Genomic DNA, 13,251 nt, shown 5'->3' with positions numbered 1-13,251 from the left:
GTTGATGTTGAAGGAGACGGCGTTGATGTTGAAGGAGGCGGCGGTGGTGTGGGGGTCGCGGCGGTGGTGTGGGAGTGGCGACGGTGGTGTTGGGGGTGGAGGTGGCGGTGTTGGGGGTGGCGGCGGTGGTGTTGGGGGTGGCGGCGGTAGTGTTGGGGGTGGCGGGGGTGGTGTTGGGGGTGGCGGCGGTGGTGTTGGGGGTGGAGGTGGCGGTGTTGGGGGTGGCGGCGGTGGTGTTGGGGGTGGAGGTGGTGGTGTTGGGGATGGCGGCGGTGGTGTTGGGGGTGGAGGTGGTGGTGTTGGGGGTGGTGGCGGTGGTGTTGGAGGTGGCGGCGGTGATGTTGGACGCGGCGGCGGTGGTGTTGGAGATGGTGGCGGTAGTGTTGGGGGTGGCGACGGTGGTGTTGGGGGTGGAGGTGGTGGTGTTGGAGGTGGCGGCGGTGGTGTTGGAGGTGGTGGCAGTGCTGTTGGAGGTGGCGGCGGTGGTGTGGGGGTAGCGGCGGTGGTGTGGGGGTGGCAACGGTGGTGTTGAGGGTCGAGTAAGTGGTGTTGGAGATGGTGGCGGTGGTGTTGGAGGTGGTGGCAGTGCTGTTGGAGGTGGCGGCAGTGGTGTGGGGGTAGCGGCGGTGGTGTGGGGGTGGCGACGATGGTGTTGAGGGTCGAGTAAGTGGCGTTGGAGGTGGCGGTGGTGGTGTTGGGGTGGCGGCAGTGGTGTTGGGGGTGGCGTGTCGTGACGCTGAACCCCGGTTCATTCCGAACACAGCGATTACATAACACATAACACCTTGCCTCAGCAACCGTTACTACCACCTATACTTCTACACACACCAGACCCTTGAGGCGTTCCACTTGGTTTGTACTGGAACACAATGAATGAACATATGGAAGGTATTTAAAGGCCGTCGGGTTTTGTCATTTAATTACAAAGAATAGACTCTGACAAATAAATACATATTAACATACTCTATTAAGTCAATACACTTCCAATAGCCATAGACCACTTGACCTCCGCGATCACCACCCACACTCGTAACTTCCGCCTAAGTCCCTAATACGGAATGATTACTACAACGCTCCACACCCGGTTAGTCTTTCATTCAATACTCACATACTGCAGACTTAACTTGGTCACTAAGATCCCATCAGGTTCTCGCATAGCTGTCTGCTACACTTCGCTGCTGCCGCAAACGGGGATCCAGAGGACTAGCCAGTTCAACTCCCACAATCAGACTGACTCTAGCCAACCATGGCCTCAAACATTTCACCACGCCTCTCAAGGAAGGTATAATACGATTAACCTTATCCCTAGAGCGGTAACATTGATCCTATAAGCCTGACGAAGAATAATTCCTCTTTCCAGGAATTATTAATTTGGCTAAACAGCTTCGGTCTTAATCCATTGACCTTTCTTAGATATGTGATCCATAGTCTGTCTACTTACATGTACTTCCAATCATCATTCGTTATGTGTTGTAGTAATGATCCTCTAGCTAATAATTCCTACTAACTTGTGGATTACAACAGGCGCCGTTGGTGTGGGGGTGGCGGCGGTGGTGTTGGGGTGGCGGCGGTGGTGTTGGGGGTGGCGGCGGTGGTGTGGAGATGGCAGCGGTGGTGTGTGGATGGCGGCAGTGGTGTGGGGGTGGCAACGGTGGTGTTGAGGGTCGAGGAAGTGGTGTTGGAGGTGGCGGCGGTGGTGTTGGGGTGGCGGCGGTGGTGTTGGGGAGCCGGCGGTGGTTTTGGGGTGGCGGCGGTGGTGTTGGGGTGGCGGCGGTGGTGTTGGGGGTGGAGGCGGTGGTGTGGAGGTGGCGGCGGTGGTGTGTGGATGGCAGCGGTGGTGTGGGGGTGGCGGCAGTTGTGTGGGGGGTGGCGGTGGTGGTGTGGGGGGGGGGCGGCGGTGGTGTGGGGGTGGCGGCGGTGGTGTTGGGGGTGCTGGCAGTGGTGTGGGGAGTGGCGACAGTGATGTTGGAGGTGGCAGCGGTGGTGTGGGGGTGGCGGCGGTGGTGTTGTGGGTGGCCGTGGTGGTGTGGGGGTGGCATCAGTGGTGTTGGGGGGGCAGCAGTGGTGTGGGGGGGTGGCGGCGGTGGTTTGGGGGTGCCGGCTGTGGTGTTGGAGGTGGCGGCGGTGGTGTTGGGGGTGGTGGCGGTGGTGTGGGGATGGCGGCAGTGGTGTGGGGGTGGCGGCGGTGGTGTGGGGGTGGCGGCAGTGGTGTTGGGGGGAGGATGGCAGTGGTGAGGGGCTGGGGTGGCGGCGGTGGTGTGGGGTGTGGCGGCGGTGGTGTTGGAGGTGGCACGACTACATACGACTACATCCACACACGACTACACGCACACATGACTACACCCACACACGACTACACTCACACACGACTACGCCAACATACAACTACACCCACACACGACTATGCCCACACATGACTTCTCCCACACACAACTACACCTACACACGACTACACCCACACACAACTACACCCACACACGACTACACCAACACACGACTACACCCACACACAACTATGCCCACATACTACTACGCCCACACACGACTATGCCCACACAGGACTACACCCACACACGACTATGCCCCCACACACGACTACGCCCACACACAACTAATGCCCACACACTACTACACCCACACACAACTACTTTTTTCTGATCATGGAATAATTAAATGTATTTTGAAGGTTTCAATCAGCCATTAAATATTCTTCACAATTTATTATTTTTTTACAAAAAACACCATAAATTTTATATTTAAACATGTAAAAACTATTTGTAAAACATTAGGAACCAAATAGTTCTAGAAAAAACATTTATTATATAACTATGTGTTTGGATTTTTGGATTAAAAGTTTCCTAAATGCTCTCCTGCACCATTCTCAATGCAAGTTATTCCTAAACCCATGGGAAGAGATAGATGAAAGTTTTTGAAACGTTTTGTGTTTGCTGGGCACCCCTTCTCATCCCCCTCCTTCCATGTGACCCCCCCCTACCCTTGCGAGGGGGGCACATGGACCCCCAGTGGGGGACGGGGGGACCCCCTACCTCTTTCTCCATTTCCCTCTTTCCCCCTTCTGCCCACAATGCCCACACCTACCTCTGAGTTCCCCCTGACAAATACAACCTCCTTCCCATTCTCACTATCCATGTTCCATCTTCCCCCCACCCCCTCTATCCTTCTCCCCCTCTATCTAACTCCCAACCTTATGCTACCTCCCAACCCCTCTATGCCTATCAGACCCTCCCTAATTTTCAGACCCAGTATGCCCTTCCTACTCCAAACCTACCTACCCAGGCCCTACCCCAGACCTTCCTATCTACATTCCTAGATGCCCAGCCTCCATTCGCCCCCCAAGCACCCATCCCAACCCCTTTCACCACCCAGACACCCCCGGATCCCCCCAGATACTCCCCGGAACCCCCAGAGCCCATTCACCCCCCAGATCCCCCCATCCCTCATTCACCTCCAGACACCCCTCAGATCCCCAGAGAAAGGGCGAACTCTGGTACAAGAGTTTCCATGAAGAATCTCAAAGTTTATTACACCAATGCTGATGGGGTATCTAATAAAGCAGAAGAGATAAAAGAAAGAGTGAGTGAGGCAGATCCTGACATAGTTGCAATTGTGGTAACTAAAATAAATGACATGATCTCGGATGCAATCTTACCAGAGGGCTACCAGGTGATAAGAAAAGAGAGGACACAGAGACAGGGAGGGGGAGTGGCACTCCTAATAAAGCAGAAATGGAAGTTTGAACCTAGGAAATTGGGTTACCGATGAGAGCACAAGCTTCATACATGGAACTCTGACAACAGATGGGAGGAAGATTGTGATCTTGGTAATCTACAATCACCCTCCAAACAGTAGAAGACCACAGGCAGGAGTATGATGCAACCCGTTCTCGCACCTGCTTACAGTCAATATTGGCTTGTTTAATAAGTGCATATGTGACATACTAATTGATTGTGAATATTTTAGTTTACCTTGAAAAGCTTCATAGAAAACACCGACCTCACCTAACCTTCTTTGTATATTAAGATAAGCATCTTATTGCTTCTTAATTACAATTATTTCTTAACCTATACTGTTGATAGGTTAAGTAATAATTGTAAATAAAAAGCAATAAGATGCTTATGTTAACATTCTAAGAAGGTTAGGTAGGGTCGATGTTTTCTATGAAGCTTTTCAAGGTAAAGTAAAATATTCACAATCAATGAGTATGTCACCTATGCACTTAATAAATAAGCCAATATTGACTGTAAGCAAGTGCGAGAACGGGTTGTATGATGACAACAACAAGGCATGCAAAGATGAATTGTCGAAGGCAGCAACACTAGCCTACAGAATGAGAGCGAAGCTGCTGGTCATAGAGGACCTAAATCATGGAGAGATAAATTGGGAATCAAGGAATCCCCATGGAGGGGACGAAACGTGTGGAGCAAAGTTAGTACATGTCATTGACAGGAATTTCCTAACACCATGTGAAGGAAGACTCAAGGGAAAGAGGAGGAGATGCACCGAGCCTATTAGACCTGATTTTCACCCACAACGTAGAAGACATCGAGAATTTGGAACATGAAATACCTCTAGGGGCCAGCGACCATTGTGTCCTAGTCTTTGACTACATGATGGAATTCAAACTTGTGACCATGGAACAAGAGGTTTGGGAAAGGAGAGTTGACTACAGGAAAGGGGACTATAGCAAGATAAGGGACTATCTGAGAGAAGTGCAGTAGGAGGAAGAAATTAGAGGAAAAACAGTCCAAGATATGATGGACCTAGGCATACGGAAATGGCAGGAGGCCGAAGACAGATTTATACCAACAGTAAAAGGAAAAAATATGAGGGAATATAATAACCCATGGTTTATTAGACAGTGTCAGGAAGCAAAAATGGCCAGCAGGTGGAAGTGGAGGAAGACAAAGGACAGAGGACAACAGGATCAGATGCAACAGAGCTAGGAATGATTACATTAACATAAGACGAACATCGGAAAGGAACTATGAGAACGATATTGCGATCAAAGCAAAAAAGCAACCTAAGTTACTACACAGCCATATAAGAAGAAAAATGTCGGTGAACGACCAAGTGACAAGACTAAGGAAACCAGAGGGGGCATATACTGAAAGTGACAAGGAAATCTGCGAGGCACTGAATGCCAATTTCCATGGAGTGTTCACTATCGAGCCTGAGCAGCATACATTGTTAGAAGGGATTACCCTAGATGAAAGACTATCAGATATAGAGGTGACAGCAGGGGAGGTAATGAAACAGTTGACAACACTGGATGCAACTAAAGCAGTTGGACCAGACAAAGTATCACCGTGGATATTAAAAGAAGCAGCACAGGCCCTTAGCGTGCCTCTGGCAACGATCTTTAATGAGTCACTTCTGTCGGGAGAATTGCCCAGTTGCTGGAAGAAGGCAAATGTCGTACGGATCTTCAAGAAAGGCGACAGGGAGGAGGCACTTAACTATAGACCTGTATCACTGACAAGCATCCCCTGTTAAATACTGGAAAGAATAATTAGGCTATGACTGGTTGCACACCTGGAAAAGATTAGGTTTGTGAACAAATATCAACATGGGTTCTGGAAAGGTAAATTGTGCCTAACAAACCTTTTGGAATTCTATGATAAAAAAACGAGGATAAGACAGGACAGAGATGGTTGGGCAGACTGCATATTTCTGGACTGCCAAAAAGCCATTGATACAGTATCGCATATGAAACTGCTTTTCAAACTCTTGAGGCAGGTGGGGGTGGGAGGAAAGGTCCTAGCATGGATAAGGAACTACCTAACAGGCAGGAGTCAAAGAATTATGGTAAGGGCCGAGAAGTCGGATTGGCGAACAGTAACGAGTGGAGTACCACTAGGATCGGTGTTGGGACCAATTCTATTTCTAATATATGTTAACGACATGTTTACAGGAGTAGAGTCCTACAAGTCAATGTTCGCTGATGATGCAAAGTTGATACGAAGAGTTGTGGCAGATGAAGATTGCAGGATCCTCCAAGAGGACCTGAACAGGTTGCAGAGATGGCCAGAGATACGGCTACTGGAGTTCAACACGAGCAAATGTAAAGTTATGGAAATGGGACTAGGTGATAGGAGACCAAAGGGACAGTACACAATGAAGGGGAACTGCCTTCCTTTCCTTTTTCCCACACCACAAAATCCCCCCACCCCCAGGAAGCAGCCCGAGACAGCTGACTAACTCCCAGTTACCTATTTACTGCTAGATAACATGGGCATTCAGGGTGAAGGAAACTTTCCCCATTTGTTTCTGCCTAGTGCGGGATTTCAACCCGTGCCACATAATTACGAGTCCTGTGCGCTATCCACCAGGCTACCAGGCCCCACCAGCTGAGCTGTGGCTCTTTGGTCATGTGTGTGTTTGGGGGGGGGGGGTATGGGGCCCCCTACATGTTCCCCAATATATTCTCAAGGGAGGAAGCCGTATTGAAGCTCCGTGAGACGGAAAATTAATGCTGTGATTAATGTGAACTTAATAATTCACACAAACACCGGCCAAGTGCACTTCTGTGATGGAGAGCCTGGGTGTGTGACACTGAATCATTTGCCTATAATGTGAATTTCACTTGATTTCAGTCCTAGTCATGAATATTTTTTGATGACATATGTTAAGGTCTTTAACAGGATCCCCTATTCACCGTCAAGAACTTCCTCATATACTTAATTTGTAAGTTGAAACAGTTATACGCAATTGTAAAACAGTTTCGGATGGACAGTAGATCAAGGGTTTCGCTTCATGCGGGTTGGCGTTCAATCCCCCGACCGTCCAGGTGGCTACGCACCATTCCTTTTCCCCTGTTCTATCCCTAAACCTTATCCTGATCCATTCAATGAGCTATATAGTCAAATGGCTTGGCACTTTCCCCTGAAAGTACCCTATCAATATTATTATTGAGAAATTCAATGGAAGCCATAATGAGGATTCGATCCTGCACACTGGGTATACCCAAGCATGGGTCCTAAACAACTCGTCCACATGGTAGGAATACTCAGTGAGCAGGGTCGAACCCTCATCATGGCTTCTGTTGAGTTTCTCATTGATACAACACATTAATGGGATTTCTTGGTGTAATATTATTATTATTATTATTATTATTATTATTATTATTATTATTATTATTATTAGTATTAGTATTATTATCATTATTATCATTATTATTATTATTATTATTATTATTATTATCATTAATATTATTATTATTATTTTAATAACATCTTAAAGTAGAGGAAATTTGGACAAAAAACGTCAACATCGTTAACGCTTTGACTTTATAAATTTAAGTCAATAATAATTTATTTTTTTTACTGAGTGTACTGATATTCTCATAATTAATGCTGCTGACCTAAAAAAAAAATCAGAAATTGTTAGTTTTTCCAAAATGACATTAACTTTTCATAATTGTAAACAAGTTTTCTTAGCTGCGAACTAATTAGCACCTTTTCACGTACCAGTAAATAAAGCTAATGATTACAAGTTTGGTTGGTTACTGGCACAAATAATCTAAAAGTTGGGAATAAAGTAGCTGTGTTTTTTATGCGATATAAAACGTCCAGTGTTTGTGAACATGTAAACTGTGTTTGTGAAGACTCATGACATGTAAACTGTGTTTGTGAAGACTCATGAACATGTAAACTGTGTCAAGACTCATGAACATGTAAACTGAATTTGTGAAGACTGATGAACATGTAAATTGTGTTTGTGAAGACTCATGAACATGTAAACTGTGTTTGTGAAGACTCATGAACATGTAAACTGAATTTGTGAATACTCATGAACATGTAAACTGTGTTTGTGAAGACTCATGAGCATGTAAGCTATGTTTGTGAAGACTCATGATCATGTAAACTGTGTCAAGAGTCATGAACATGTAAAATATACCACTTCATGAGCAACACCACTTCTGCCACTCCTGTGCAACCCACCTACCCTGCAACTGATCCTGCATCCGAATCTGTTGCACTATCCCCACCGTCACCAACGCCAATGCCTGAACCAACGCCTGAGTAACCGGCCACCGAACGCACCAGTAGCAAAAGCAACACCGTCCGTCTACAAAAAAATGGGGATGTATATACGTCTTTGGGACGTATGTACTTCCAGCAGACGTACGCCAGAAGCTGATGTGTGCCTGAAATGTGTTTATGTGTACTTACATAAGTGAGTAACCAATAACAACATGTTTTTAATGAGTAGGAATATCCTGTAAAATTTGGCTCAGATGAAGCAGGCTAGAGTTTCCACTCCCCTCATCTCCATAGTCGTTGATAGGTAATCCCTGATTGTTAGTGCTTACTAACAAAACGAATGCGCTGGCTCGGGCACGTGGTGGGAATGGAAGACGACAGGATCCCTCAAGGATCTCCTGTATGGAAAGCTGACGCAGGGAACACGTCCAACAGGCAAGCCCCAGCTACGGTACAAAGACGTATGCAAGAGGGACTTGATAGCCATAGACGTCGATCTTGCCACGTGGAAAACACTAGTCGCAGACCAATCAGAAAGGTCTCTCCTGGTTCGAGGAGACAATTGCCAAGCAATCGGAAGCAAATACAGCCAGAGAAGACGGAGAAGGAAAGTCGAAATAATCAGAGTCAGGAAGAATGACCAGAATAAGAATTCACTTGTGCTCAGTGTGGGATGGACTGTTATTCTCTGATTGGCCTCATCAGTCACACCAGACGCAGCACCAGAACTGACAACGAGAGCGCAACTCCATGTCACTCACTAAACACAAAGCTTCGTCAACAGGTCGAGGGCAGATGGAACCTCTCCATCCTTAAATATCCCGTCTTAAGACGTATTCAGGAGTCTTCCTGGGCGTACAAGTTGGGAAAGGGGGACCACTTGCCGTATACGCAAGTGAACCCCCCCCCCCCGTTGTTCAAAACAGGAAAACTATTATTATTATTCGTTCTCACACAAGACAGCACATATATGACTTAATGCTTAAAGTCAATATGTTGAATATGAATTAGTAAATATGTGATATATTACTAGTTACTTTTTTTCCAAATCCCAAACTCTTCCTCGCGTACCAATTTACGTCTCACAGTACCCGTCCGTCAACCTAGATAGCAGAATAGTCGTGATTGGTTCAATTATAAAGAAAATTGTACTTTTCAGGTCCCACATGGGTTGTGAAATTTACCTACTATTGTCCATGCTCTTAGAATATTATAGATCAGCTACTTCCTATTGAAGGCTTGTAGTTTTGTTTTGAGAAATATTAGTTGTTCTTAGTAAATTATAATAAGCACTAAAAATGATTACATAAAATAACAGTCCTTCACCAATCAATATTATATACCATAGTTTGTGCTTTTCAAATCTTTAAAGGATGTTTTGTAGGAACGCTAACAGAAAACGATGGTTCATTGGAATGTCTATTGGGGTAAACTACTGTAAACAGGATGGTATTGTGTCTACTATACCAACTACAGGATCGGTATATTGTCCACTACCACCTGTTAGGTGAGTAAGGGGTGCAATACCACCCACAGGATGGGTATGAGGGTCACATCCACCCAGAGGATGAGTATGGGGATCACATCCACCCACAGGAAGGGTATGGGGTCCAATACCACCCACAGGATGAGTATGGCGTCCACTACAACCCACAGGATGGGTATGGGGCTCCAATCACCCATAGAATAGGTATGGGGCTCCAACCACCCATAAAATGGGTATGGGGTCCAATAACACCCACTGGATATGTATGGCGTCCATTGTCGAGCTCGCAAACCGCAGCATTCATCTCAGAACCATGCCTATTTCACGCAGATTCCTTAATAAACGTAAGAGTTTTATATGTCACAAGAAAGATAGAAATATAAGCTTTATTCTAAATACCTTACCATGGGCATATTTAAATTTAAAGCGAAGATACGTGTACTTTTATAATAGCAGAGCTCCGACCCCGGACAGATCGATCGACCGAGCAACTCTCTCTCAGAACAATGTTTATTTCACGTGAATTCGTTAATAAACATATATGTTTTATATGTCTCAAGAAAGACAGACATATAAGCTTCACTTTAAACACTTTACCATAGACATACTTAAAGTTCTAATGAAGATACATGTATTTTAAAAATTACGGAGCTCCCACCCCGTACAGACTGAACGACAGAGCAACTCTCTCTCAGATCAATATTTATTTCACGTAAATTCGTTAATAAACACAAATGTTTTATAAGTCTTAAGCAAGATAGAAATAAGAGCTTCATTTTAAATACATCACAATAGACATATTTATAGCTCAAGTGAAGATACATATGTTTTTATAGTAGCACTCAGTAGCTTGTCGGGCATGGAGTGCAGACGCCTACGCACTTGCCGATATATTGTATAATTAACAAAGATTCGCTAATAAAGCCTAAAATCTTATATGCCTCCAGAAAGACCGAGATATGAACATTAGTATGATTGCACCAAATGAAATATATCATGTTCGAGGACAAAGATATATCAATTTTAAATTAAGTTTCGACTCTTGGGTGAGAGAGATGGGGCGACTCTCGCCCCATCTATTGGAGATTCTGTGCACTAAATACCCAAAGCTACTCAAACCCTCATAGCATTATTTAAGTAATGAAGTAATATGGTATATTTACTCACTATAATGTGGGTGCTGAATGCAGAACATGAGAAAACATATATTTACTCCAAACTAATGTAATTTCATTATTAAATAAGTAGCATCAAAGGAAGTCGACGGTCCAAGCGTCAATGTTGTGGAGCGACTTATCCAAGATATATCGTTGTTTGGAAAGTGTTTGTTGGCATATCCAGGGGTCGCACTTAATTCTCTGCTCAAATTATCACAAATTTAAATTATAATGTTAACAAGTAGAATACGTATTTTTAATAAAATCTAACATAACTAGCCAGAAAACATTTAACATTTATTAAAATATATATGTTTGGAAGTTAAATCGACTTCATATTCAATTTCTTTCTTTATTATGCACCCCATACCCATCCCGTGGGCGGTGGTGTACAGGATTACAGAGGCACATAATCGGTTCAGGAACTGAACCCTCTAGTTCGTTTAGCTAAGCAAATAACAATATATGACGCTAGTTAAAAAATTATCAATGTTGTATACACATGTACACACCCTCATACATACATGTGTATATATATATATATATATATATATATATATATATATATATATATATATATATATATATATATATATATATATATATATATATATATACGTTTACACATATACATACATATCTAATCACCCACACAATTACACACATCAATAATCTTTGTGTCACAAGTGACATTACAAGAGGCTCACAACAGTCACTATACGAGGCACTTTACATCTATAGTGAGTCACACAGTTACTAGTCTTGCTGCACACCCACCCAACTGGGCGGCAGCTTTACAGTCATGTGCATGCATTACCTACAGTAAGCAAATTTTGGATACTTCGCTAAAATTTCGGGCAGCACATCATTATGAATGAAGTACTTACACATTTCTTGGACACTATTGATGGTATTATTTCTAAATTCCGCAATTTTTTCACATTCCATTATATAATGACGCAAAGTATGCGAATAGTTCTGCTGACAGAGTTTACATTTAGTCAAATGTAAATCAGCAGATGTTACAAACTCCCAGAGGTACTTGTAGTCGAGCCTAAGCCTAGCAGTGGTAACATCTAGAAGTCTGAGTATCTAGTGGGCCATTTTTGGTAAGCAGAACTGGCGCTGTGGGATGAACCAAACGTCGAGTTAAGGGGCCTAAATGAATGCTCATTCATATATGGCCCACTAGATGCATTCGGAGATCAATATGGGAAGGAATCCACAGGAGACAAACTCTGACTCCATCATTGATTATTTCACTATATCTGTGTCTAGCTTCAGAGATAAGCACGTCACAGTTATGCCTTGGGAAGCTGAGGGCAGTCAAGGATGACAAGGAGTCACTTACAATTAGCGTGTCAACTTTGGATTCATATACGCGCTCTAGTGCAAGGATTATGGCAACCAATTCTGTTTGAAGAGTGGAGGCCCAGTTACTTAGACGCGCTCCACACTCATGGGAGATGGAACCATCTCTCCCTGTCACAACAACTGCACTTCCAGCTGCACCATAGGACTGATCCAAGGATCCATCAGTGTAAATAATTTGGGAAAGGGAGCGCTCTCTGACTAAAGCATCAATTTGGCTTAAGGCATTGTACTTTGCTTCTTGTCGAAGCAAGGACTGTTCTTTAATCAGCTTCTTGGGTGGGAAAGGGGGACAGTAATTTGGAAAGGAGTGATCTCCCATGAGGCAGGAATGTGTTGTTGTTGTCTCTCTTGGTATGGGTGATGAAAGTTATACATTCTGAGCACATTGGCAGTTACCGTAACCCATTTGGAGGGATGCTGATCTTCAAGGAAGAAGGCTTGGAGGGCTTCAGTGCAGGGGTTAGGGTGGGTTAGCCTAAGCATCTTGATACCAATTAAAGTATTAATTTCAGTGATACAATCACTTACACATGAAATATTCAGTTCCTTCCTCATGTTTAGTAATTTAGTTGTACGGGGGCATCCGAGGAGAATCCTCATGGCTTCGTTTTGCATCTTTTCCAGCTCTCCAAGCATTCTCTCAGGCACTAGAGCAAGCATGGGTGCAGCATAATCAATCAGCGACCTAATATATGAGAGATACATCATTTTGACAATTCTCACATTTGCACCATAGCTTGGATGGTAGCCTGCCACAGTCTTGAGAGCACGGAGCCTCTCTCTACATTAGCGACCCAGTCTGGCTACAACATTGCGGTACAGTAAGGAACTTCAAGACCAAGGAATTTGTATCTGGTTACATAGTCGAGCAGAGAGCCATCATGCAACTGCATTTTGCGAACAGCCCCACCCCGTCTGGGTGGGCGTCGGTTCAGGATCTTTGTTTTCTCTACTGAGGTGACCAAGCCTAGTTCATAGGACAAATTTTGCTATATATACTCGTTATTCGTTGACATGCGTTCGCTACTTAAACTACCATGTACTGTACTTATGTAAAATCTCCCATGTCTCTTCACTCATCTCACCGAACCCTACAGGCTCTGTGATATATTGTTTAATTAATTGAGATTCACAAATAAAGCTTATAATTGTATATGTTATCAAAAAGGCAGAGCTTAGTTTAGTTCATTTATTATGCACCCCATACCCATCCTATGGGCGATAGTGGAGT

This window comes from Procambarus clarkii, chromosome 14 (assembly GCF_040958095.1).
Source record: "Procambarus clarkii isolate CNS0578487 chromosome 14, FALCON_Pclarkii_2.0, whole genome shotgun sequence".
Taxonomy (NCBI): Eukaryota; Metazoa; Arthropoda; class Malacostraca; order Decapoda; family Cambaridae; genus Procambarus; species Procambarus clarkii.
This window is presented reverse-complemented; position numbering follows the sequence as displayed.